Source organism: Mustela erminea, chromosome 15, assembly GCF_009829155.1.
Source record: "Mustela erminea isolate mMusErm1 chromosome 15, mMusErm1.Pri, whole genome shotgun sequence".
Lineage (NCBI taxonomy): Eukaryota > Metazoa > Chordata > Mammalia > Carnivora > Mustelidae > Mustela > Mustela erminea.
This window is the reverse complement of record NC_045628.1, coordinates 75,230,029-75,258,028: the sequence shown is the minus strand read 5'-3', so window position 1 is coordinate 75,258,028 and position 28,000 is coordinate 75,230,029. Positions and strand designations below refer to the sequence as shown.

The 28,000-nt window shown below is 39.1% G+C and overlaps 1 long non-coding RNA gene across 1 annotated transcript in view; it reads left to right on the top strand.

Annotated features, from left to right (window-relative positions):
• The first annotated feature begins 8,767 nt into the window (after positions 1–8,767).
• The window catches only part of LOC116573978, a 35,993-nt gene continuing 16,760 nt past the window's right edge, over positions 8,768–28,000 (top strand). The window contains exons 1-2 of the long non-coding RNA XR_004279084.1: positions 8,768–8,937; positions 21,539–22,078. This is a non-coding gene — a long non-coding RNA (uncharacterized LOC116573978). The remainder of the gene's footprint in view (positions 8,938–21,538; positions 22,079–28,000) is intronic.

The following is a 28,000-nucleotide window of genomic DNA, read 5'->3' as shown; positions in this document are numbered from 1 at the left end:
ACATGTCATAAGGACAGAGAAATTGTTTTTGCTTTTTTATATGTTGAAGATTTTTCCCTAGGTGATAGTTTTTTAATTCTATGACTTTTGCCATACAAACTTTCTATTTTTATCTAGTTATTTTTCCTTGTGTTATGTCTCCAGTTTCTTTTGTTTTCAGAAACTTCTCTTGACCAGAGATTGAGTCACTCATACAATATATGACTTTATAGCTGCTTCTATAGTCAATTATATTTGTCAATTATAGTTTATCTAATATGTACAATAAAGTGAGGATATAGACCTCCCCCACCACATAGCCTGTTGACCAACAGCATCTGTTGAATAATCTACCTTTTTCTCATTGACTTGTGATAAGTTCTCCTTTATACATTAAGCTTATGTTTTATGGGGTCTACTTCTAAGCTATTTAGGCTGGTTTTTTTTTAGATTTTTCTTTAAAATTTTATTTGTTTGACAGAGAGAGTGTGTACAAGCATGGGAGGGGCAGGCAAAGGGAAAAGGAGAAACAGACTCTCCACTGAGCAGGGAGGCAGACATGGGGCTTGATTCCAGGACCCGGGATTATGACATGAGCCAAAGGCAGCTGCTTTAACTGACTGAGCCTCCCAGGTGCCCCTAGGCTGACTTATTATTAGTTATGTATTACACTATTTCCTTTGGAGAGCGTTATGATATAGCTCAATATCAAGTAGGGAAATTCTTCCCTCTTCCTATTTATTCTTTCTCAAGTTCTTCCCCTTCACTTGAATTTATTCTTAGAATTCTTTTACAATATTTCTTTCCTGCCACACATAACTCTGGAATGTTGACTGGAATTTCCTTTAAAGTACAAAATAATTTGAGAAGAATTTGTACCTTTGCTGTGGTTTATTTTACCACTAGGAATGTAAAATATCTCTCATCTTAATTATGGTTCAGGCAAGGGGGAAAAAATGCTGAAAGCCTTCTAAAATAGCAAATATAAAGGAGACACTCCTTCCTGCATTCAAATGGGACACAAGAGTGATATTCTCTATTAGGGTGAAAAAAAAAATAAAAACTAACATGCAGAAAGAAACAATGGAGAAAGCTTGACCTTGCTGTTCATTGAAGGGGTAAAAGTCTCAAGAATTTATAATCTCAGTCTGCTCCCCACATAAATTTTAGTACAAGTTTATATTACTTATGAATCTAAACAACCTCAAGCCAGAATTAAATTTAAAATAGGCCCAAATTATCAAGTCCTCCCAGGTGCTGATAAAAGTAAAAACAAAGCCTTTTTGGAGGAACTCACCTTCAACTAAAAGCTCAAAGAATTCCCACAGATAAATGCATAAGGAAATGAGAAATTCATAATAATAATTTAAAAACTAAACAGAGAAGAAACACACACCATGAGTGAAATGAGAAGTAAAAAAGACAATAGAAATTGATATACAAAAACTTCAAATGAGAAATACAACATTCAGAATTATATTTAGTGTTGCTTAATAAAATAAAATAGGAGTTTGAAAAACATGAATACAAATGAAAAATATAATCACTGAAACTAAAAAATTAATTGATTGTATCCATTAGGATGATTATTTTTAAGAACAAACAAGCAGAAAATAACAAGTGTTGGCAAAGATAGAGAAATCGAAACCCTTACGTACTGTTGGTAGGAAGGTAAAATGGTGCAGCTGCTCTAGAAAACAGATTGACAATTCCTCAAAATGAGACAGAACTACTGTATGATCCAGCAATTTCATTTCTGGGTATATATCCCCCAAAAATGAAAAATGGGAACTCAAACACATTTTTATACATCAACATTCATAACAGTACCATTAACAGTTGCTAAAAGGAGAACAACCCAAGTGCCCACTGATGGATAAATGGATAAATAAAATGTAATATGTCCATACAGTGGAATATCAATCAGTCATAAAGAGGAAGAAACATTTGATACTAGACAACCAATAAGTCAATGAAGAAATCAAAAAAGAAATCAAAAAATACTTTTAGACAAATGAAAATGAAAACACAACAGTTCAAAGGCTATGGGGCCTGGCAAAAGCAGCTCTAAGAGGGAAGTTTATAGTGATATAGACTCACCTCAAGAAACAAGAAACATCTCAAATGATCTAAGTTCCTTACACCTAAAGGAACTAAGTCAGTAGAAAGAAGGAAATAAAAAAGATCAAAATAGAAATATATGAAACAGTTGTTTCTGAAGAAATATCAGAAACAGTTGTTTCTGAAGAAATAACTCTTCGTTTCATTGCTCTTTTTTCTCTTCTTTTAGTGTGAAATAAGTCAATCGGAGAAAGACAATTTATCACAGGGTTTCACTCATATGCAGAATTTAAGAAACAAAACAGGGGGAGAGACGAAAAAATAAAATAAGATGAAATCAGAGAGGGAGACATACCATAAAAGACTCCTAACTATAAGAAAGAAACTGAGGGTTGTTGGAGGGGTGGTAGGTGGGGGGGATGAGGTAATTGGGTGATGGGCACTAGGAGGGCATGTAATGTAATGAATATCGGGTGTGATATGCAACAGATGAATGACTGAGCTCTACATCTGAAACTAGTAATGCACTATACAATAACTAGCTGAATTCAAATAAAATAATTAAAAATAAAAACAAAAAAGAAATAGTCTTTATTTTTTTATTATTTTTTTAAGCAATGAGCTACATTGTACCCTGGGAAGAAAATATGGGACTTTTATTTTTAACCTATTTGTGGCACTTAATATATAATATGATTTATATTTTTTTCAAGGGCTATGTAGATAAAATAGCCTTAAATTATTTCTGTTAAAACCTATTTGTTTTATAACTTGTTTATCAGGAAAAAATAATCTGTAACTGTTAAACCATGTATATGACCCTCTAATCAAAAGAACAGTAGATGAGAAAAAAATTATCTTCAGCATGATAAATAAATCAGAATTTTATTTTTTTATTGTGTTATGTTAATAAATCAGAATTTTATATCCCAAAAAAGAAAGAAAGAGAGAGAGCCAAAGTAAATAAATCAGAAATGAAAGAGAAGTTACAATCAATACTGCAGAAATGTAAAAGATCTTAAGAGACTACTATGAATAATTATATGTCAACGGATTGGACACCCTACAAGAAATAGATGAATTCTTAGAAACATAGCCTTCCAAGATTAAATCAGGAAGAAAGACAATTTGAACAGATTGATTATTAGCAATGAAATTGAATCAGTAATTTAAAAAACTCTCAACAAACAAAAGTCCAGGACCAGTTTGTCTAAGACTAGACAAAGACACCACAATAAAATAAATAAAATAAAATTACAGGTCAACATCCTTGATGAATATAGATGCAAAAATCTGCAACAGAATATTAGCAAATCAAATTCAGAAATACATAAAAGACCATATGCCATAATCAAGTGGGATTATTCCAGGGATGCAAGGATGGTTCAATATATGCAAATCAATCAACAGGATAAAACATATTAACAAATTGAAAAATGAAAATCTTATGATCTCAATAGAGGCAGAAAAATCATTTGACAAATTTCAACATCTGTTTATGATAAAAACTCTCAATAAAGCAGGTTTAGAGGGAACATACTTCAACATAATAAAGGGCATAAGTGACAAATCCACAGCTACCATCATAAATGATGAAAAGCTGAAAGCTTCTCTTCTAAGATCAGGAACAAGACAAAGAAAAAGAAGTTCTGAGAGCTGAACTTTTCAGCAGGCTGAGAGACAGATCGAATAGTGACAATTCTTAGGGGTGGTCCTTTTGGGAGCTCCATACTCATTTTGTCCCCTCTGGTATCTGTTAGGTTGCTGATTTTCAGAGCTACTATATTTAGTTTTCAAGGCCACTGAAAAGCTAGGGAGATGTGAATGAGATGAGCACAACTTGAAATGTCACAAGTCCACTGCATTTACTGAGAGTCAGCTGTTTTTCTTGAATAAGCACTCATAAATTTGCTGAAGATCTTACTTCCCAGGGTTTTGGAAAAAAAAGTTATTTTTTGCCAGTTTTTGTCAGTGTCTTCATTGTTTTTCTGGAGAAGTAAATTTACAGATGTCCTTACTTCCCTGTTCTGGAAGTTACACTCATAGTAAGGGAGAGAATCATCTCTGTGAAGCTTTACCACTGTCTCCTGATTAGGATGATATTATTAAACTAAAAGATAGGGAACATAAATGGAAGCCAAAAAATGGAAGATGGTATTTGCAACACATACAACTGACAAAAACGTGTCACAAAGCAGTAAGATTTAAGAGCAGGTTAGATACAGCTGAATAAAAAATTAGTGAACTAAAGGAATTACTTGGAATATCATCTAAAAGACATGTAAATAAGGAGACATTCTTCAAAGAAGACATCCAGATGGCCAACAGACACATGAAAAGTGCTCCACATCACTCGACATTAGGGAAATACAAATCAAAACCACAATGAGATACCACCTCACACCAGTCAGAATGGCTAAAATTAACAAGTCAGGAAATGACAGATGCAGGCAAGGAAGTGCGGAGAAAGGGGAACCCTCCTACGCTGTTGGTGGGAAGGCAAGCTGGTGCAACCACTCTGGAAAACAGCATGGAGGTTCCTCAAAATGTTGAAAATAGAGCTACCTTATGACCCAGAAATTGCACTACTGGGTATTTACCCTGAAGATACAAACGTAGTGATCCGAAGGGGCATGTGCACCCGAATGTTTATAGCAGCAATGTCCACAATAGCCAAACTATGGAAAAAACCTAGATGTCCATCAACAGATGAATGGATCAAGAAGAGGTGGTGTATATATACAATGGAATACTATGCAGCCATCAAAAGAAATGAAATCTTGCCATTTGTGATGACATGGATGGAACAAGAGGATATTATGCTTAGCAAAATAAGTCAATCAGAGAAAGACAACTATCATATGATCTCCCTGATATGAAGAAGTGGAGATGCAACGTTGGAGGTTTGGGGGGTAGGAAAAGAATAAATGAAACAAGATGCAATCAGGAGGGAGACAAACCATAAGAGACTCTTAATGTCACAAAACAAACAGGGTGGCTTCAGGGAGGGGGGTAGGGAGAGGGTGGTGGGGTTATGGACTTTGGGGAGGGTATATGATATGGTGAGTGCTGTGAAGTGTGTAAACCTGGCAATTCACAGACCTGTACCCCTGGGGCTAATAATACATTATATGTTTATAAAAAAATTAAAAAAATAAAAATAAAAGACATGTAAAATATGAAACTCTACCAAACAAAAAGGAAATGACAGTTGTAAGTTCTAGCGTGTACAAAGAGACAATTTTTCAAAGATATATGACTAAGATTTTTTCTACGTATTTCTAGATCTAAATTCTCAAATACAGGAAGCCAAATGAACCTCAAGTAGTCAAAAAAAAAAAAAAAAAGTCCACTGCTAGATAAAACACAGAGACACTGTAGGTCTTAAAAGATAAAAAGAAGACTTGGAAAACAACAAGGAAAAAAAACAGATTACGTACCAAGAACTGTCCTGAGAGTAAAATCTTATTTTTCAGTGACAATAACACAGTCAGTGAATTAATTTCAATATACTAAGAGAAAATTAAGAAGTACCCACAAAGGAAACTTCTAAGGAAAGATGGAGAAAATACACCAGATGGAATTAGAATGTCTGAGACCAGAAATTGTGAGCAAAGATATTGCTAAATATAAATAAATATAGATGGTATACAATAAAAGAAAGTAATGTCTAATTTGGGGATGAAGGTAACAGACTAGAACCTAAAATACTGAACAACTGGATGGGTGGTCAGGTTTGAGGGGTACTTAGTGGATTAGTCAACAGATACCAGAGCCAGATTGCCTTGGTTGCAATCTTGACTCTGGTACTTATTATCTAGTACTTACTAATTTGCTTTGGACAACTTAAACAACATCTCTGTATGTCTTTATACGTCCCTTAATATGAAGGTAGTAACGGTATCAAGCTCATAGGGCTATTGTGATACTTAAATTAGCTAATATGTATGTCAACCACTGAAAACAGTACTTGATATAGAACAAGTGTTTTAGGAGTGTTAACTATGATGCTCAGTAAAAGCATTCTAAGGGACTTGTATTGCCAGCTAAAAATCACAATCATGACAAGAGACTAAAACACCTCTTGTTTAAAAAAATTTTTATTTATCTATTTATTCGCCGGGGAGAGGGAGAGAGAACACAAGCAAGTGCACACTGGTGGAGGGATGGGCAGAGGCAAAGGGAGAATCAGACTCCCCAGTGAGCAAGGAGCGGATGTGGGCCTTGATCTCAGAACCCTGGGATCATAACCCAAGGTGAAGACAGGTGCTTAAATGACTGAGCCACTCAGGCACCCCTCACACATCTCTTCTGATAACAATAATCAAGAACATAAATATACTATTGAGAATCTTGTTTTAATTGACTCATTAAAAAAATCTGTAACCATCTAACTCATACCACATAGACCTTTAGAAAAATCTGTTTGTTGGTTTACAAGATAATTCCAAGAAGTAGAAATTGAATACATTGTGGAGGTACTGCTTTTTGCCCTGCCAATGATAAGCCTACCATTCCTATGCACAGAACACTGACATCCTGGGAAACAGCAGTGTGTGGATCTAAAACATTCACTCTCCCAGATGTCTTTATAGTTAAATGTGGGCATTAAGACCTAGATCAGATCACTGGGATTTCAATGGAAGTCTCTGGGTTGGATTTCTGGGAAAGCTACCTTAACCTTTATGCCTTTAAAGCTAATAGGCCTTGAACCCAATATGTTTCTCATTCTTTGGTTGTGTGTGTGTGTGTGTGTGTGTGTGTGTGTGTGTGGAAACACATCTTCAAAGCTCCTGCAAGAACTCTGCCCTAGTTCTTGTTTACACAGAGGTTGAAGATCAGCCAGAGGAAGGAACATATGGCTCTTTCAGGTGTTCCTGGGAGTGTGCACAACCCCAGGCATTCACACAACTTTACATGTACACATAGTCTTTTAGGTTCACAGAAACATGTAGGAGATGTTCACCGCCCTCCCTATCGACTTGATTCTAAATAATTTTTATTCAAGGAGATTTAACTAAAAATTTCTGGGACTTTAAATATGGATTTTGACAAGTTGTTCCCTGAAATTGGCCAAGAAGAGCAATAAAGTGGAATTTTTCTACATCAGACAGCAAGACAAACTATAAAACTATAGTAACTACAATACAGTGGCATTGTTGCTGAAATTCATAGCATTATGGGAAAAAAGTCCAGAAATACATAGACATGCACACACACACACATCCATTTTGCACATTTTAAATTAGTATTTATATAAAATTATAAAGGTATTTAGTAAGCTTAGCCTGGGGAAGGAATTTTTTAGGACAAAAGGAGAACAAGAAAACATAAAGGCAAATCTTGACAAGTTTGACAACATTAAAGTTAACCACTTCCTTACAGTGAAGGGCATCACAAGTGAAATTAAAGGTAAACAATAGGCTGATTGACAATACTTGTAAAACATGGAACAGAAGAAAAAAAAATTCAAGGGCACCTGGGAGGCTCAGTCGGGTAAGCAGCTGCCTTTGGCTCAAGTCATGATCCCAGGGTCCTGAGATCAGGCCCCCCATTGGGCTCACTGCTCAGTGGAGAGCCTGCTTCTCCTTCTCCTTATGCCTGTCGCTCTGCCTCCTTGTGATACCTATCTGTCAAATAAATTAAAACCTTAAAAAAAAAAAGGAAGGAAAAAATTCAAATTAAATAACTGGATCCTACTTTAAATGTATGAGATTGGCGAAAGAAAAAACTTCACAAAGATTGGTAGCACCGTGTTCATGTGGATGTGAAGATAGTCTCCTTCACTGCTAGTGAGATACCAAATTGTTTTGAGAAGCAATTTGGCAAGATCTAATATAATTTTAAATGCATGTCACTTAAATGCTAATACAGCATTTTCACTTCTGAAAATCTGTGCTGCTGAGTAGTCACATGTCACAAAGGTGGATATTCATGAAGCTGTTTATTGCAGTGCTGCTAGTCATCAGCTAGGAACCTGAATGTCCATCAATACTCTGGGGGAGGGGGGCGGGCAGGGAGGCACGTGTGCACAGATACACACATGTGTAAAGAGGGAAGGAGTTGCAAAGACAAAAAAAAGAGACTTCAATAAAGATTCAAATAGTTTTATGGGCTTTTTTGGATAATGAACTTTTTTTCTCTATCACTTTGTGTGTGTGTGTAACCCAGAATGATGACATAACTCGGATTCATGGGGAAATACCACAAGGGAGGCTTTTATGTTGTATAGCATATGCTTCTATATTATTTCCATTTTTCGAATGATTTGAAAACAACAACAAAAAAGAAACAAGCAATCCACAGAACTGTGTAAAGGTTCCCATCAGGGTAAAAGACCTCTACAAAAGCAGACGTTTGTTTGCATAGTATGACTGATAAGAATGCACAACTGTTAGCAGTGGCTCCTGGGAGAGACGGGGGGGCGGTAAGAGATGCAGTGGAGGGCTTTGCACACAGACGCCACGGTTCCGGTGGACGTTTTTACAAGCTGTACAACATTGCTGAAATTCAAAACAAAACAAACGAATAAATGGAGTAAAGACGTACCAAGTAAAGCGAAGGGGAGAGAAGGGTAGTCGCCTTCAAGCTGGGAAGACAAGGAGGTGATTTCAAGATCAAGATCAGGAAAGCGTGCGCAGGCAGCAGCGACTGCCAAGGCGATAGAGAGCGTGGTGACGTGGATGACGAGCGGGCAGACGTGGGCACGTAGGCACGTGCGTGGCGCCCAAGCCGTGTCTGGGAGCGCTGGCGGGGCATGCGCTGTAGGTACGGTGTGTGTCCTACCACAGTGGGGGGCGGAAGTGAGGGCACGGTCGTCATCCAAGAGACAGAGCGTGTTTGAGATGGGCTGTGAGGAAACAAAGGTTGGCTTCCAGCTGGAAGAACATGGAGCAGGTATTGAATAAATACCCCTGGGAGAGGAAGGTGTTCTCATTTGTAGATGTGTACTCTTAAGCTCTATCAGTGATTGTATTTCTGTGAAAACTAAAATGGTTTCCTTCAGTTAGAAAAGTCCATGAACCCCATCATGGGCCACCTGTGCCTCAGCTAATGTGATTCATAATGAACGACCCTCAGAAGCAATTGGATCGCTTTATTTATTTTATATTCCTGCAACAGGACTTGGGATTTAACTTTTGGCCATAGGCAGAGTAGATAATATTAGAGAAATGTGTATGTGACAAATTCAACTGTGATAATAATATGCTATTAATTGGAAGGAGGCTGACCTGAGAAGATTGCGTAGTAAACATGGGCGTTGCGTAAAATATCTTTAAAATCCATACAAAATCTATACAGTCTCCCTGGATGTCAGACATAAAGAAATCCTAAGAATGTGTGCTGAATTAAGACCAGCTACACTGGGATGAATTTGTGTTTGTGGGGAGAGAGAGGTAATATACCACAGGCTTAAGAAGAGTCAGGCTCTTGCAGAAGGAGAAACCCACGCTATGTATTGTGGTGTGTCGGTTCTTATTTCCTCTGTGTGAGAGTAAATAATTATATGTTTTACTCTTCAAAAATCTTCCCTGGTTGTTGTTCTTTTTCTGGTCCAATTGGCTGGCATGTTCTGATCCACAGGAAGAGGAAGGCATGGGTGGGAGGTCGTAGGGGAAGTCTTCTCCTTCTGCCTTCTAGGCACAGGTGAATGGCTTTGAAATTATGCACCATGAAGTCATAAAACTCACTAAGCTAGATACATTTTTCAGAAAATATGTATGTAATGGCAGCCTCTTATGCAACTGGCTTTTATACAAAGCTGTGCGCGTTGGGGACCATTTTGCCCTCACACTTGTCATCTGTCCAACCACAAACGGTCCTACCTTGATTCTCAGAGTGAACAATTTGAGGTTTCAAATTAGAGAAAGCTACAAAATAAAAGTGAAATGAGAAGAAGTCAGTGAGATTTCATTAAATATATCTGGACGTTAGTGCACATCTAAGCACCAAATATTTGAGATGCATCCTGTGGGAACCAGTAACTATAATCAGTGATCTTGATATGATGAGACCATATTGCCAGAAATTTTAGGGTCATAGCAGATTATCTTTCCTTTTAAAAGGTGAATTTTCAGGAAGAATCTTGTGTCTAGTGAATGGCACAGAGCTAAGAATTCTTCTACTACATAAACGGTAGTGACAATTCACTTCGAGTCTTTGAGAGGCCCTCTGTCTCTCTCAGTTTTGGGATTTCTAACGTCCAGGCCAGCCTCCAAATGCCGTCCTTTTGTGATGAACTTGATCTTATCTGTGAGCTGAGAGCAGCAAATTAACACAACAGAATTTTTTTTCATCCAGGTTTTGATAGAGGAGACAAGTAGCCTTGGCAAAGGTTCAGGGAAAGAAGTATTCTCATGATTTGCCACTAGGTGTGTGGTTTGCTACAACTTATGCAGTGTGGCAATGTCTCCTCCACTCATCTGCCCCTAATAGTAAAGAAGCAGGCCACCAAAGGAAGCAAGAAAAAGAAACTTGTTTCTCTCCCCTCCTTGGCCCTTCAGACCTCTGCTATGATTTTTTTTCCTTCTCTCTAGTTAAAATTTTAGGTAGTTTACATAATAACTTTTTTTCCTGCTTGAAAAGAAAAAAAGCCTCTCTGGTCACTTTTATTAAGAATATTTAATATGTTCAGTCCTGCAGATAAGTCAAAACCCTGGATTTTGTGCAAAGCTTCTCCCTGCACCCAGCAGGTGTTGCAGAGGGAAAGGAAGGGTGGGCCGGCTTCTCCTCTGCTTCCCTGCATGCCTCCACTCCTGGCCCAGGCAGGAGTTAGGGAAGGGGAGGTAAGGATGGGGAGGTCAGGAGAGGTATTGCTGGTCTAGGTACTTGCTGTTAAAAAGGAGGGATGGATGCGCTTTGGACTCGGTAGAGCCTTAGAGCTGACGTTTCTGTTCCCACGGAGCACTTTCTCAGGGTTTGGCCACCAGGAACCTCCAGTCACTACTTCTACAATATGCAGAGGGCCACTTGCGTGGGCCATATTTAATATCTACCTCAGCCTGACTGGTGCCTTCTACATTCTGTTTGCAGATTCCCCTGGCTTCACAGGCACCTTTTGAGCAGAGTGTAAACATGCTCTAGGCTTCCCTTATCCTACAAACACCAAATCTGGTCCTCGGGAATCACCCACATTTTCTTGTCCTCTCCATCAGTGGAAACAAGGCACAGGGCAGATGGCAGGCAACCTTTTCATTGCAGAATTATTTGGGGTCAAGTGTCAGAAACCAGTTCATCATGACGTTATAGTCCAGAGGACACACACAGAGTCCTTACAGTGGTCTCCCAAAAGCCATCACTAGCTTGAAGTGGGAAGGACATGCCAGCACTGCTTCCCTTGGGGTGACGAGAAGGATGGTACCACTGCTGTCCAAGAACTCTCTCCAGAGAAACTGTCTCTCAGCCCCTGCCTCTCCTACCCCGACTTCTGACTCTTACGTGGGGGTGTTGGCCAAAAGGCTTCCAAACCAGCTTTCACCACCATCTTTGCAAGCCCAGCATATCCGTTGGCATGTGGAATGTGAAACCTTTTTCTCAGATTCTTGGGACCTCTGATGAAAACTGAGTCCTGTTTTACATCTCGTTAATTTATATTCTCTCTGACTTTGCCCTTTTTGGGGATCTATTCTATAGAAACTGAAGTACTGGCCTATAAAGATATTTATAGAAGCAATATTTGTGGTGGAAGAAAAAAGGGAGGAAGGATAAAGAGGAGAACCTAACTCTCCATCTGTAAAGGAATGAGGGAAATGCTTGATCAAATCATGCTATATATGTATAATGGAATATTATGTATCCATTAAAAATGAGTTATATTTTATCTGGTAGCTGAGGGATATATATTTTATATAGTTCATGAGATATACAGGAGGCTTATACTTTGTTAGCTGAAGGGATATATATTATATATTTTTATGGGGTATAAAGGAGGTTGCAATAGTGTGTTCTATTTTTGAAGAAACACTATTTCCGTATATCTGTGAGTGTTGTGAGGATGGGATAGGACAAACCCACATTAATCAATAATGTTCATCTTAGTGGGTGATAATGACAGCAAGAGTTGGGGAAGCGTCATCATTTTGAAGACATATTGTGAAATTTTGTGCATGTTATAGCAATCGCATGTATTCTGGCAATTAAAGAATAATGTTAGAAAGAAAAACAAGGGAAGAAAGTGAAGTGGGAAGAAGAAACCGATAAAGCTATAAGAAGAAAACCCCCAGAAAATGTTATGAGTTCTAAAAAATCTTCAAGGAAGAGATAATTCCCATGTAATAAAAGCTACTGCAGAGTCTAGGAAAAATAGAAACCTTCCAATTTAATTTTTGGAGGCTAGATTTACCAAGATAACAAAACTGAAAAGAAAATTAGAGTGATTATTCATGCGAAAATCTAAAACATTAGCAAATTGAATCAGTATATTTAAAGGATAAGGCAAGATGATCAAGTTGAATTATCCTAGTAACACAAGGTAGCTTAACATTAGAAAATGTGTTAATATAACTGACAACCTTAACAGAGTCATGGAAGAAACTATAGTTGCTGAAAAATAATTTGATAAAATTCAGCAGTAATCCTAAACTTTTTTTAGAGATTTTATTTATTTGAGAGAGAGAGACAGCAGGAGCAGGGAGGAGGGGCAGAGGGAAAGAGAAGCAGACTCCCCACTGAGCTGGGAGCCCCAGTGCAGGGCTTGATCCCAGGATTCTGGGATCATGACCTGAACTCAAGGCAGACCCTTAAACAATTGTGCCGCCCACGTAACCCTGTAATTTTTTTTTTTTTTAAAGCTCAGCAGCCAATTAAGAAATAAGGATCTCACTTTCAGTTGATACATCATCTGCTGTATTTCCTGTGCCCTAAAGTCCAGCCCTCACTCATCTGTGTAGATAAGATGAGCACTTCTGGTCTCTTGCTGCATCTGCTGCTTTCCTGCTGAAATTGACTCATAGGAACATCAGCAAGAAGTCTGAGGGAAGGAGAGGAGTGAGGTCAAGGGATGTGTTCCTCTCTTTTCATTCCTGCAAGGTCACCTGAGCTGTCACTATACCTCTCAGGACATTTGACTACCCAGGACTCTTACCCTCCGGGTTCTGGTAATCATTGCCTCCATCCTTTCTTTGACTTAGAGTTGATGAAAATGTCGCTGCTTCTAAGACCTGGGTTGTTGCACTAACCTTTAGGGTACTTTGCACCCAAATCTTTGTAAATACAGATTCTCTTTATTTACAGTAGTCTTGTTCTATAAAGTTGCAGAGAACACTGAATTAGGAATACTAAACCACTGCTCCCCCTGGAAATATAGGGGTAGAGTCCTGCAAAACTTTGGTCACAACATTTTTGTCAGCTGATCAATACAGAACCATGTTTTACATCTGTTTTCTTTTTAAAGACACCTTATTTAATATATGCTGTTGGTTTATGAACATTGAGCTCATGGCTAACAACATTATAGCTCATGCCTGAATGAACACACACATTTTCTCAGCACATTGCAGCTGTTCTGTGTTTAGGGACACTAGACGGCACTTCAGCACTATGCTTGGGGGCCCTTTTAAAGAGCAAAATTGTCAACAAAAGTACAGACATCCAAAAAAGGTGTCACCAAGTTGACTGTGAAAAGACACTTGTTTGCAGCAGGAGAGCAAAAACAAGAATGAAGAATGCCGCCTTGTTCTGCTTCAGCTGGGAGGGTGCATGTCAGTTACAAATTTTTTTTGCCACTCTACACGTGTCTGAATTAGTGTGGTAGCACTACAAGTATTGACTTTATAGTTACAAGTAAATTTTAACAAGCAGGGGAATTTGCAGATATGGAATCATGAATGATGAGGATTAACTCTGTTCCCTTCATAAACAAATTCTTCTCAGATTATGCTATTTCAGAATGCCATTAATTTCTTATTAGAAGTCTGTCTGCATAGGCATATGTGCCAGAGATCTACTGCAAATGCCATATCAAATGGTAAAAAATTAGAGGTATAAAAGAACAACAACAGCAAAAGGCTGCTGTACCACTCATTGTGCTGGAAGACTTTAGCCAATTTGATAAGAAATAGAAATATTGGAAAGGGAAGACAAAAATGTCTTTGACATAGTTTGACAGATTATACACTCATAAAATCCAAAAGAATACATTAAAACCCATTTAGCCAATAAAAATGTATCTGTGTGGATGGATATAAAATCAGCATATCAAAAGTAATAGCTTCCCTGTATGCTAACCAAAGGCAATTAGAAAATGTACTTGAAAAAAAAATTCCGTTCACAACACCAACAAAGCTTCTACAATTTTTAAGAATAAACGCAGCAAGCAAAATATAAGACTTGTTACATTTTATTAAATGACCAAAAGGAGCATTTGAATAAAAGGAGAGTTAAATCATGTTCCTAGTTTGGATGACTCAATATATTTAAAATGTCAGCTGTCCCCAAATTAACCTGTAAATCCATTGCAATATCAGCCAAAACTCCTTTTCCCAGCCCAAATCTTCCAGCCCATCTCAAATATTTTCAAAAATTCATTTGAAAGAGAGTATGAACCAGACCAGAAAAAGAAGAGTATTGAAGGCATCAAAGTACATTATAAGCTATAGTAATTTTCAAAATGTGACATAAGGGTGAGGGATAAACAGATCTCTTAAATATAGAGTCCGAAAGACAGAGTCCAGAATCAGACCTATGTATATACAAGAGTTTAGTAAATGACAAAGGTGATATTTTGATATATTTTTACTAAGTAAAAAAATTCAATAAATGTTGTTGGAAAATAAATGGTGCACAAGGTATCTGCAACCCATATTCTAAAAGACAAGAGATGAATATATGAGTAATTGGTAAGAGAAAGCACAACTTGGTAAGAGAAAGCACAAAAGAAAAATGGGCAGTGGGCAAAGGATGTGGGAAGACAATTGCGAGAAAAACACACAAATGACCAACAACTAAATGAAAAAATCTTCAATTTCAATAGCAGTCAGAAAAACGAAAATCAAACAGGAATGAGCTATTGTTTCCAACCATCAGTTTGGCAAAAATTGGAGAGACTGATAATAGCAAGCGTTAATGAGGAAGTGGGGAAATGGATTTTCCTGAACTGTGGATGGTTCAGCTGTTTTGGATAGCAACACAGTGGTATAAATTAAAATGTTAAATACACATACCCAGTGATCCAAAAATGCATTTCTAGCTATCTAGTATAGAGAAATATTCTCACATAAGCTCAAAGAGATATTGTTACAGTACAAAAATTAGAAACCATTAATGTCCATTAAAAGTAGTGTGGTTAAATATATTATTATACTCCTACACTGTGGGTTGGTGTAGCAATTTAAAAAAAAAAAAAAAGCTGGATCAATATATACCAGCATTATGAAAAAAGCATATTGATGAAAATATATGCTATGCAATGTAATATATGTTAAATTTAAAAATCCACACAAATTGTTTATTCCTTTTTATTTATGTAAGTGTGTATGTAAACACATAGAAAAATAGTTGCATCAAATTAATAAACAGATGGCACCTCGAAGGAGGTGAATGAAATTGAAAGTGGTCATCCAAGAGACTTTTATTTTTAATATTTAAAGTTTCATTGTAATGAAAATAGCAAAATTTATTATCCTAATCATTTTCAAGTATAGAGTTCAGTATTGTGAATGAAGCATATGCATGCTGTTGTACAACATCCCCAGAAGTGTTTCATCTTGCAAAGTTGAAACTCTGTCCCCAGGAAACATCAGCTCTGCACTTCCCCTACCCCCACCCCCTGCAACTACATTTTGCTTTCTGTTGCTATGAATTGGGCTACTTTAGATACCTCATGTAGGAGAAATCATGAAGTCTTTGTCTTTTTGTGACTGGCTGATTTCACTTAGCATCGTGTCTTCAAGGTTCATCCATGTTGTAGCGCATGTCAGAATTTCCTTCCTTTTTAAGGCTGAATCATATTCTATCGTATGTACATACCACATTTTGTGTATTCCTTTGTTTATAGATGGACACTTGGGTGGCTTCTGTCTTTTGACTATTGTGAATAGTCCTGCTATGAACACAGATGTACAAATATCTTTTTGAGACCCTGCTCTTTTTTTTCTTCTGAATATGTACCCAGAAGTGGGATTACAGAACCATTTGATAGTTCGAGTTTTAATTTTTTTGAGGAACCACCATACTGTCTTGTTTTATTTTTATCACTTAAATATTTCACAAGAACGTATTTGCATAGTATTTATATAAATAAAGGTAAAGGAAAAAAGAAGTTTAGATAAGCAGAGTTCAAAAGACATCAAGCACCAAGTAGATTGTGGCTTTGATGACAGCTAAGAATGGGCAGGCTTGACAGTCTCTGGTCTACCAAAAGGTCTGTGAATGGAAGATGCTGAAAACTATGAATCGAGCATTTTAATTATTACTACAGATTGTTTTATTGTTCATAAATATCCACTAGCTTGCCTTGGGGAGGCTTATATAGGCATGGGCATGAGCCTTGGTTTGGCCCAGGAAATGCAAGCAAAAGCAGAGAGCCAATGCGTGACTTTCTGTGTCCTCTTTACCCTCTGCATTGATAACCAGCAATGTCATAAGAAGGGGCCCCCATGGCAGCTGGGATCTGCAGGGGAGGACCAGTGCAGCAGAATGGCAGCCAACCTTGGATGCACGTGAAATGTGAGAGGGAGCTATCTCTTGGAGGTTGAAGATGGCTGGATTTATTTTTGAGGCCGCAGGACAGTATGGCCTGTCTCATGCACACTGTATATTTAAATCCCTTCATCTACAGGAAGACTGTGGGCTTCGAATAGGAATCTGTAAACTTAAGCCCTCTTTTCTGGTCAGCCCTCTGTCCTCTTCAGAAGATCTGTAGACTTCGGCTTCAGTGCCGTGGAAAATGCCAACACCACGCCTCCACACTGTATCCCAGGGACCCAGCTATGCAGCCCAGGAGGCGGCACCTCACGAATCTTCCAGAGCCCTGTTAGCCTGCAAGAGACAGGGGGTCTAGCCCTGATCACTCCCTGGAGTCTAGATAGAATTAGGATCAGCTTTAGACACCGTAAGAATAAACCCAAAGAGGGTATACCCACTCCATCCCATCGAAAACCTTATTATGTTTAAGTAGAGGTATAACCTTTCCCTCTCATGAACTGTCTTGCAAAGTGCGGCTGAGAGAATTTATCCAAGTGTGAGCTGTGGATCTGTTGGTTATGGGGCTCAATCAACCCATTGCCTCTGGAGCAATGGCCAGCTCAGCCTACTGTAACTGCTTCTGGGGTACCGTCTCTCAACGGGAAAAGGACAGTTAGCTTCAGTTGGATAGGATTACACGTCTGCTCTGCTTACACAGTTGAACCTCATGAGCACTAGTCCAGTTCAGGGTGAAGGTGAAGCGGGGTCCTGAGCTTAACTTCATTCTGTGGAGGTGGCTACAAAGTTTCCTTTATATTAGTTAGTTGTCTTAGTCTTTTTTTTTTTTTTTTCACCAGTAAAGTTCTGACAGATGATTATGCAAGCCAAGTATTTTAGACAAGCCGCGGCAAAAGAGAACCGCGGCAAAAGAGAACTGAATCATTGCAAGAATTAATCATGACTGGTCAAAAACGAGCCTGATGTTAGCTCCATGAAATCAGCTATTAAATCAAGGGCATTGGATGCTTCTAGCTAATTTTCTCATTTTCTGGCCTATCCCCAGCTGGCTTGAAATGCTAACACAGTCACTGAGAAATTGATGACAAATCCAAACATGGTACAAAATCCACAGGACTTCAGAGTTTCTGCGATTCTCTGAAACAGTCTTTTAGCAAGTGTTGATCCTCACTAAAAACATCCTAAGACTGTGATTTTACTGTCTCAAAGAAGATCCGTGATGTCAAAGATGAGGTCTACTCAAGGATATGTTTTCTCTTGATGTTCCTTAATGTACTGTTGGGAGTTCCCCATAGTGCAGCATTAATTAGTGTTTTCTTAATTAGTATCTTTCAGTCTTATAAGATAAGAGTGTTCTGGGGTGAAGCATAGTGCACTGGGGCTAGGAATTTGGAATTCTACCTCTGACTTCACCACTGACTAACAGGATCTTGGGCAAGTCAGAGCATCTCTGGCCTCATTTTTTGTCTATAAAATGAGGGTAAAATAATTACAGCTCATTAATATTATCTGATTTGTTAGGACAAATGTTATGACCACATCAGCATAAAATTTGGATGAGACTAAGAAGTGGATCAGACACACTTAATTAGGAAGGTGAAGGAAAAGGATTATTGCAGCCAGACCCCATTGTCTTGTGCCCTGGCAAGGGCTTCCCTACGCCAGGGACAGGGGCAGGCGGGGGACAGGACCATTCTTCATAACTGTTATTTGAAATTGTGGTATATCTGGTTATTTGGCTATATTTAAGTTAACTTTTAGTAAGTGAGTTAAGTAAATTTAGTAAATTATATAACTTTAGTAAGTTACATAACTTTTAGTAAGTTACATAGTAAGATGTATATGATTATTCATGTCATTATTATGATTCCAGATAGAGATAGATAGATGATAGACAGACAGACAGATAGATAGATGATAGATAGTAAGAATAATGTTTCAGTTGTTCACCTAATTTTTGTGTGTGTCTTTTTAATTTTCAAAGTTAGTAACTCTCTGGATGGTGTTAAGGGAAGAGATCTGAACCAAGATCAATCTAATTCTGATATTTTGATCAATGAACCACTTCCATTCCCCATTCTGACTCCATGATGGATGGATAAGACAGACCTAGTGAACACCTCTCTTTAATTATGGGAACATAACAAGGATCATTCTGGTATGAGTATGTCATAGCTTTACATCTAAACCTTTTCAAATTGACATGTAAAGCCGATGCTGCCAACTGGCAGAGCACTAGGTACTTTTCAGGCAATTTATGTTATGGCCTAGATACAGTTATAAAGTTGAGGGGAACTAAAAGCCTTATCACCAGGCACTTGCATGCTGTAAATTAATGTACTTAGCATTATTTAAATTATATTTCTTTTAGGAAAACGAACAACAAAGAAAGCTGGAAATAATAACTGGCCCCCCAAATAGGGGGGGTGATGGTTAGAATGATCAAAAACAGAATCTTCACTCTTAGGAGAAGTGGTTCTCCAGCAGGTGATCCAGAGGGGACAGAGTCTTTAATTACGTCACAAATTTCCAAAGACATATCCATCACACTTGAGCTTGCAGACCATAAAAAGATACTGGAGAAAACCCAACTTCAAGTGGTAATAAAAAAGAACATAAAAGCTTTCATTCACCAGCAATCTCTATTTCCTTTGATTTACTGTTTTTGGAAAGCAACAGTGTCATTCAACTGCAGGGTCACAGAGCCGCCTTCCGGTGGAATGTTGATTAGGTGGCCTGCCGTGACGTACACACAAAATGAGTGGATGACAGCCAACTCCTCATTACCATGGGCACAGCGGACACAGTGATCATGGAAAACATGTTCCCAGGGAGCAGGGCCAGTCATGGTGCGGGGGCTGCTGCCCACAGAGCTTGTTGCTGACTTTGATTCAGACATCCTCCCAACTAATATCTTCTTGCCAAAGGAAGAGAGCATTATGCAGATAACACAAAACGATAACAAATCAGCCCAGGGCTTTGCTCAAATCCCTTCTCTCTGCTTCCTGAGAGGCATTTTCTGGAATTCCCATCTGCAAAACTTAGGCCAGCTCCTACATCAGTTACTATGTTGGTCATGGAATGACAAGTAGTTCTTGCTTCTCTTGGAATTGTTGAGTAGCGGTGACAAGGAAGAGGTTGTAGGGTGGACACTTTCATGGTATTGGCAGTCTTTGTTTTCTTAAGTTAGATGAGGAGGACTTGGGATCATTACCTTCTTTATGATTTTTTTTTTTGCATATCCTTACTACTGCACAGTGTATTATTTTTAGGAAAAGTAGACTCAAATATGAGGGCTTGGGGAGCTAATTTGATCCTCTTAAGTTATTTATGTCTGTGTCCCCTTTTCTTAGCTTCAGGCAAGAATTATTTCATGCAATTAAAAATTTTTTTCACTCATCAAACATTTCATGCTAATTTAAAAATTATAAAGATACACATAGAAACAAATAGCAAAGACCAAGTAGTAGTTCCTCTTGGGCCCCTGTTCTAGCTTCACTCCCCTTCTCAGAGATACTCTCTCTTTCTGGCTCTATGTATCTCCTCCCAGACCATTTCATATATATATATGTATATACACATATATATGCATATATTTACATATATGTACATATACATATGTATATGCATATATTTACATATGTATAAATGTAATTTAATGTTAAGTGTAATGTCCTGGGCATTGATCACTTATGTTCAGCAAGAAGAAAAGACTGATGCCCTGGGTTAGAAGAGACAGGAATGTCTGCAAGGAAAACTTGAATGAGAGAGAGAGAGACAGCTATGAGCTTAGTAGGAAAATATTTGAAGAGAACCATGACTGGTTAAACTTGCCATAGACTGTGTGCCCAGAGATTTGCCAGGACATTGAAAGTGAGGGAACAAGGTAGGCAGTGGTCCCAAGATGGGGTCCTTAGAACCTTTTAGGTCACTTGTGCCTGAAGGACCAGCATATGCCTTGACTCGAGGGCTGGTGACTGAGAAGTGGAACCTGAATGACCTAGGCATACACAGGACAAAGCTAAGCAAAGACGCTGGTTTTATGACCGAAGCTGAGCCCAAAGATGTTGTGAATGTGAATAGTTTATAATTAAGGTGAAGTAGCTTTTCATAAGGGTCATGAGTTTGGTGAGCCACTGCTGAGGGAAGCATGGGTCACAGAGGAAGAGAGCAAGGCTGTGGTCCCATGATCCAGCCTAAGGAGGGGTCCCCTTTTATCCTATGGGTACTAACAGAAGATATAGGTCAAATTAGTGATAATATAAGACAAATCAATAAATAATGCTAGTCAAATCCTGGAGCCTGTCATTTTGTGGCTGCCTTTGGGACAAAGCTCTTTGTCCTTTGACTCTATAGGACCCTGACATAAGGTAAGAGTTGCCACACGTGACAGGGGATATGTAAACACATACTATATGCAAACAGTGAGTGGAGAGCCAGGTGTCCAGTCTCCTGGCACTTCCGGGTTCTTTGTGCGTGCGTGCTCATGCGTGTGTGTGTGTGTGTCTGTCTGTCTGTCTCCTTACTCTTCCCTCACACTTCTCTCTTCCTGTTTTGTGTATATAAAACAAAATCCCTTAGTGTAGAGGCAGAGAGGCAGGCACAGAGAGAGAAAGAGGAGGAAGCAGGCTCCCTGCTGAGCAGAGATCCCGATGTAGGGCTCGATCCCAGGACCCTAGGATCATGACCTGAGCTGAAGGCAGAGGCTTTAATCCACTGAGCCACCCAGGCACCCCAGTTACAGCCTCTCTTTTAAACGGGGTATAATAATCTACATACCGTAACGTTCAACATTTTAAGGTGCATAGTTCCGTGCCCTTAACATAGATTCCTTTAACAGAGCCCATTTTTCTTCCAGGTGCTGCAGGCTGTTCTCTGTAGAGACTCTTTGGAGGAGCAACATTCTTCCTGTAATTGTTTCCTCCTGGCAAAGAAGAGCTTCGAGAAAGCGGAAAGTCAGCTCTTCCCTGTGGCTGCCTCTGCCCGAGCCCCCGCATAGCCTCCCACCTGCGCTTGATTGGCACTTTGATGCCCACTGGCTTCTGCTACACCATGATTGCACTTCACTCAGGTTCATGGTGTCTGATGGAGGGAGAGAGCTAATTCACGCAGACTCTATTGATTTTTGCCTTCTCCGTTCTTCTTACTTCCTCTTTCCCTAGAGGGACAGTTAGGAAATAGCTAACAATCCTTGAAGCCAAACTGAGTTTCTGAATTCATCGCATTCTTAAAATAGTGGACAAGAAATAAGAAATCGGGCCTCGGAAATACCACGCAGAAGCAAATTATGTTCCTGTCTGATGGTGAGACAGCCCTGCAAATCCACAGCTTCAGGGATGACATATGCTGAGAAAGGATATTCCTTGATGTTAAGAAAATAATGGGCTGGCTTGTACAAGTGAGTATCTTTCTCCTTGAAATTAATTAGACAGTTCAGGAAGCCTTGTCAGGGAAGGAATATCTGGTATTTGTCTGGTTCCCTGCACAAAATAATAATTCAGTGGCCTGAAATAACCATGGGTGCACAAAACTTTATGGGAATACAGTAAACAGAATTCCAAATTCATAAAACATTAAGAATTAAGGAGCAGTTATTAGCTTTCCAAAACAATTTGGCATTTTTGTCCTGCTGAAACTTTGTTGCAGTGGATGTGGCTGATAGCAGCAAATAGGTCAGAGAACACAGAAATGGCCATGTTAAAAATTCTGAGTCATAGCATGAATAGCCCAGACTGTAGAGTAAGACAACCTCAGCAAATCAAGGACCATCAGTTGAGGTGATTACCCAAGGTCATGTGTCAATTCAGAGTGGATTTTTGCATTTTAAATTGACATTGCTGGAAACCAACCCTCCCCCAATAAAAGCTCATGAAAATTAGAGCTTCTGGAGTTCCTGTGAAGTTGAGAGGTTGAGAAAGATGCTAAACAAGCTTTATTGGTCTTAGACAGCTGCTGGTCTCCCCATGCAGCATTGAAAAACCACCAGACAGCAAACTCTTCCTCACATAGCCACATGAACTAGGTGTGGGGCGGGGTGGGGGTGGGGTGGTGCCAGCCTTCCCTGGGGAACTTATTAAAAATACAGAAGCCTGGGTCCTCTGCCTCAAGCTCATTCAGTAATCTTGGGTGGGATAGAGGCCTCTGAACTTTTAACAAGCTCCCTAGATGATCCTGAAGCATACCAATATTTGAGAACCTCTAACGCAGTAAAAACAGTTTGAGCTTTGAAATCGAGTAGACATGAGGTCCAAGAGAGAGTCTGCCATTCTGTGACCTTGAGCAAGCTCCTGACCTCTGAGCTACTTTTACCCAGCTCACAGGCCTGTTAAAGGAAGGATTAAGTTAATGACATGTATTGAGTGTTTATCCTAGGGTTCACCACCCAGTGCATGAATAATAAGTGCTACTTCCTATGTTAGTCTGCTCTGGCTGCCATAGCAAACTGTCACATACTGGAGGGCTTAAACCACAGGCATGTATTTTCTCCCAGTTCTGAGGTTGGAGATCCAAGATCAAGTAGTCAGAGAGGTAGGGAAGCAGGCTCCCCGCCAAGCAGAGAGCCAAATTCAGGGCTTAGCCCAATTCCTGAGATCAGGACCTGAGCTGAAGGCAGAGGCTTAACACACTGAGCCACCCAGGAACCCTGTGAGGCTTCATTTTAAGCAGGCTACTTCTCCCTTCCCTGCTGCCCAAATGTCTCCCAAATGTTGCGTATGTTGGTAGGTTTGGTTCTCTGGAGGCTTCTCTCCTTGGCTCACAGATGGCACCTTCTTGCTAAGTCCTCACATGACCTCTTCTCTATCCCAGTGTCCTGGTGTCCCTTCTTCTTATAAGGACAACAATTCTGTTGAGTTAGGGCCCCACTCTTAAACCTCATTTAACCTTAATTACTTCTTTAAAGGCTCCATCTTCAACTACAGCCAAATGGGGGCTTAAGGTGTCACATACGCATTTTGGGGAGGAGGGTACGTAATTCAGTCCATAATGCTTCCCTTTGCCCAATCCTTTTTACCCACATTCCTTCCCTTTCCTGTCAGCGTTGGCCATGGCTTACGTTTGGATGATCTGTAATTCAAAGGAATAATTCAGCAATACTTACCTGATAAAAGCACCGGTTGAAGGTGAGGGTGAAGATGGGGTGTGGGTATTTTGTTGTGAAGGCCTTGGCTTCATAGGCATCCGGTCCCCAGAACCCTGGTCCAAGAATATAACAGAGACTCTACTGTCGGCTCAAGGATCCGAAAACATCTCATTAAAAAAATAATAATAAAATGCTATGAATGAAGAAGGTACAGAATCCCCGTGTACAGATTTTGAGTTCTCTTTCTGAGAGGCACTTTTTCCCCCATAAGACAGAACACAACGGAGAAAAAGAAAAGTCCTTTTACATTCCCTAAGCGGAAAGCTTAACTTTGTGATACATCATTTCCTGACAGAGTGGTTACTTAGCACCTATTTTTAGAGTTCGTAATATTCCATTTCAGACACATGAGGCTTCACTTTTTTTTTCAGATTTTATTTATTTGTTTGACAGAGAGAGAGAGAGAGATCGCAAGTAGGCAGAGAGGTAGGGAAGCAGGCTCCCCGCCAAGCAGAGAGCCAAATTCAGGGCTTAGCCCAATTCCTGAGATCAGGACCTGAGCTGAAGGCAGAGGCTTAACACACTGAGCCACCCAGGAACCCTGTGAGGCTTCATTTTAAGCAGGCTACTTCTCCCTTCCCCGCTGCCCAAATGTCTCCTCTGAGGTTGCGTATGCAGTTCCACAGAGACCAACAGCCTCATAATAGAACCTGTGATGTGAATTTTTATTCATTCTTATATTATGGGGCAGCACCTTGCCACCTCAGAATCCATCCCTGATGTTGGCCAGCACACTGAAATGAGTCAGCCTATGAATCACGTGAAATGAAGTTAGAAATCTCTAGCCACCGTGTTGTTCTTTTACACATATTAGAATGAATTAAATTTTCTGGCCTCGACTGAATTACATCTCTTTTCCAATTATGTCCCTCGGCTATATGTTTTTTTTTTTTCCATGAAACTGAACCAGGCTTCTAAAAATACATGCATTTATTATGTATCTTCCTCTGCTTGATTTAAAATACACCACTATGATTACTCTGAATTGTAAATGACATACTGAATGAATATGTGAATATGTTGTGAGTGGTTATGTATTTATAAAATGTAATGAATATTTTTTTCTCTGATAACTTAAGTGAGATTAAGGCTTCAGGTAGGGGCACTTCTGATGCATTATTGACAGGACCATTCCAGCAACCCCAGTGACCTGAAGCGGGCAAAAAACCCATGCTCTATGTCCATCTCCCTTCTTGTTTGCCCCATTCCTGGGAAAAGAGCCATATGGTTCAATCCTAAAATGTCAGCTCCCAAAGAGATCTTAGCATCTCTGAATTCCATCCCCTCCTTTTCCCTCAACTTTTAATTAAACCAAAGTCAAACATAATTTTCCAGCACCATCCCATGGAGACGTAAGGTGTAATTAATTTCCCGCTCCTAGGCTCAGCCATGTGACTTGCTCTGGCCAGTGGGATGTTAACAGATATGACACAAAAACTTTGGAAGTGTTAATGTGGTTGGGCCTGCTCTCTTGTACATCTGCTATTGCTATGAGAATATGTCTGGACCAGGCTGCTGGGTCCAGGAGTAGGAAAAGACATGTGTGATCAGAACTGCCTCAGCCAAGCCTAGAGCAGAGCTCCCTGTCTGCTCTGCTATAATTGAATGAGCCCAGCCAAGATCAGCAGAACCACCTCGCCAAGCCCAGCCTAGATCAGCCAAAAGCCAGCCAACTCACAGATATGTGAATTAGCAAAATAAATGACTATCATTTGTAAGTCATTGAGTTTAGGGATGGTGCATGATACAGTATTTTGGAAGCAATGACTGATAAATTTGGTTACTTGTTTTGTGTTGTCATCTGCCAGAACTCTCCAATGTAAAAATTCTTTTTAATCTTTGTAATTTATAATTAATCTGCAGGATGATACCTCAACACCCTGTGAATATCCAGTATCCAAGAACATTTTGCTCAATTATTTCAGCAGTCATTCATGATCTCCTGAGACTTGCTGGGATTCCATCTACACTGACCAGCTAGTGTGCTTTTTTTTTTTTTTTTTTTTTTTTTTTTTTTCTAAAATTTATTTGACAGACAGAGATCAGAAGTAGGCAGAGAGAGAGAGAGGAGGAAGCAGGCTCTCCACGGAGCAGACAGCCCGATGCGGGGCTCCATCCCCGGACCCTGGGATCATGACCTGAGCCGAAGGCAGAGGCTTTAACCCACTGAGCCACCCAGGCGCCCCTAGTGTGCTTTTGTAAAGAAACCCTTTTATTCCTGTACTTTTATTTGAGTGTCAGTATTAAACTCACATGTTCTTTCTTATTCCATACACAATAAAACATTACTGTTATTATTCTTTTTGATGTTCAAACCTGTCCCAAGTTTGACCAGTGGGAACTCTTTTAAGGCATTTCCTGTGCCCTTTTCAAATGTCTCCTGTAGTCTTAAAATACTTCTTGTCTGTAAGAGTGTAAGACATCCTCTCTTGCTGGATTTCATTTGCTAGTGTCTTACTCAAGATTTTTGCACCGGTGTTCATGAGGGATATTGGTTTGTAGTTTCCTTGTGATGCTCTTATCATGTTTTGGTATCAGAATAGTGCCATTATATGAATTGAGAAGTGATCCCTCCTCCTCTGTCTTTAGGAAAGAACTTGTGTAGAATTGGTATTATTTCTTCCTTAAATATTTGGTGGAAGTTATCAGGGAAGTTATCTGGGTCTGGGATGGTTTTTGTAGGAAGAAGGTGAACTATAGGGGTGCCTGGTTGGCTCAGTTGGTTAAGCGGCTGCCTTCAGCTCAGGTCACGATTCCAGGGTCCTGGGATTGAGCCCTGCATCGGGCTCTCTGCTCAGTAGAGAGTCTGCTTCTCTCTCCCTCTGGCTGCTGCTCTGCTTACTGGTGTATCTCTCTGTCAATTAAAAAGAATGTGAACTATAAATTTAATTTGTTTACTGGATATAGGGCTATTCAATGATGTTTCTTCTTGAGTGACTTTTGAAAGTTTACGTCTTTCAAGGAATTTGTCCATTTCATATAAGTCATGAAATGTATTAGAATAACATTGTTCCTAATTTTGTTACTGTTCTTTTAATATCTGTAAGACACATAGTGATGTCACCTCTTTCATTCCTGAGATCAGTAATTTGTATCTTCCTTTTTTTCTTAATGTGTCTAGGGATTTATCAACTTTAATATTATTTCAGAGAATCCATTTCTTATTTCATTGATTTTCTCTAGTATTTTTCTGTTTTCAATTCCATTGATTTCTGCATTTTATTAATTCCTTTCTTATGCTAGGAATAGGTTTAATTTGACTTTTCTAATGTGAGCACTTAATGCTATACATTTCTCTTTAAACACTGGTTTGGCTGTATCCCACAAATTTTGATGTGTTGTATTTTAAGTTTCATTTGGTTCAAAAATTTGTTGAAATTCTCTTGAAATATATTCCTGATTTATATGTTCTGTTTTTAGCAGCATGTTGTTTAATTTCAAAATATGTGGGGATTTTTCAGCTATTAATTTTTAGTTTTATTACATTATGGTCAGAGAACATACTTTGAATAATTTCAATTTCTTTAAATTTAAGGTAAGTCTTGGAGCACAGAACGTGGTCTGTCTCAGTGAAAGTTCCATGTGAACTCGCAAAGTATATGTGTTCTGTTTTGGGGTGTAGTACTTGGAAATGTCAGATAGGTTGCATTCATTGTTCACGTCTTCTCTATGCATATTGATGGTCTATCTGTTTGTTCTATCAAATAGAACAAAGGAAAGTATTGAGTCTCTAACTCTAAGTGCAGACCTGGCTATTTCTTCTTTAAGCCTCATTTATTTTGGAACTGTGTTTTTTAGTTCATACACATATGGGGTTGTTACATTGCCTTAGAGAATTAACATTTATTATTATGTAATGTCTCTCTCTTTTTGAAGATTTTATTTATTTGTTTGAGAGAGAGAGAGAGAGAGAGAGAGCATAAGCAAGGGGATTGGCAGAGGGAGAAGCAGACTCCCCACTGAGCAGCGAGCCTGACACTGGGCTCCATCCCAGGATCCTGGGATCATGACCTGAGCCAAAGGCAGACACTGAGCCACCCAGGTACCCCTGTAATGTCCTTCTTTATCTTAGGTAATTTTCATTGTTCTGAGTTTCTTTTGTCTGATATTAATACAGTCACTTCAACATTTCATAATGGTGTTTACATGGACTAACTCTTCCCATCTTTCTATTTTTAA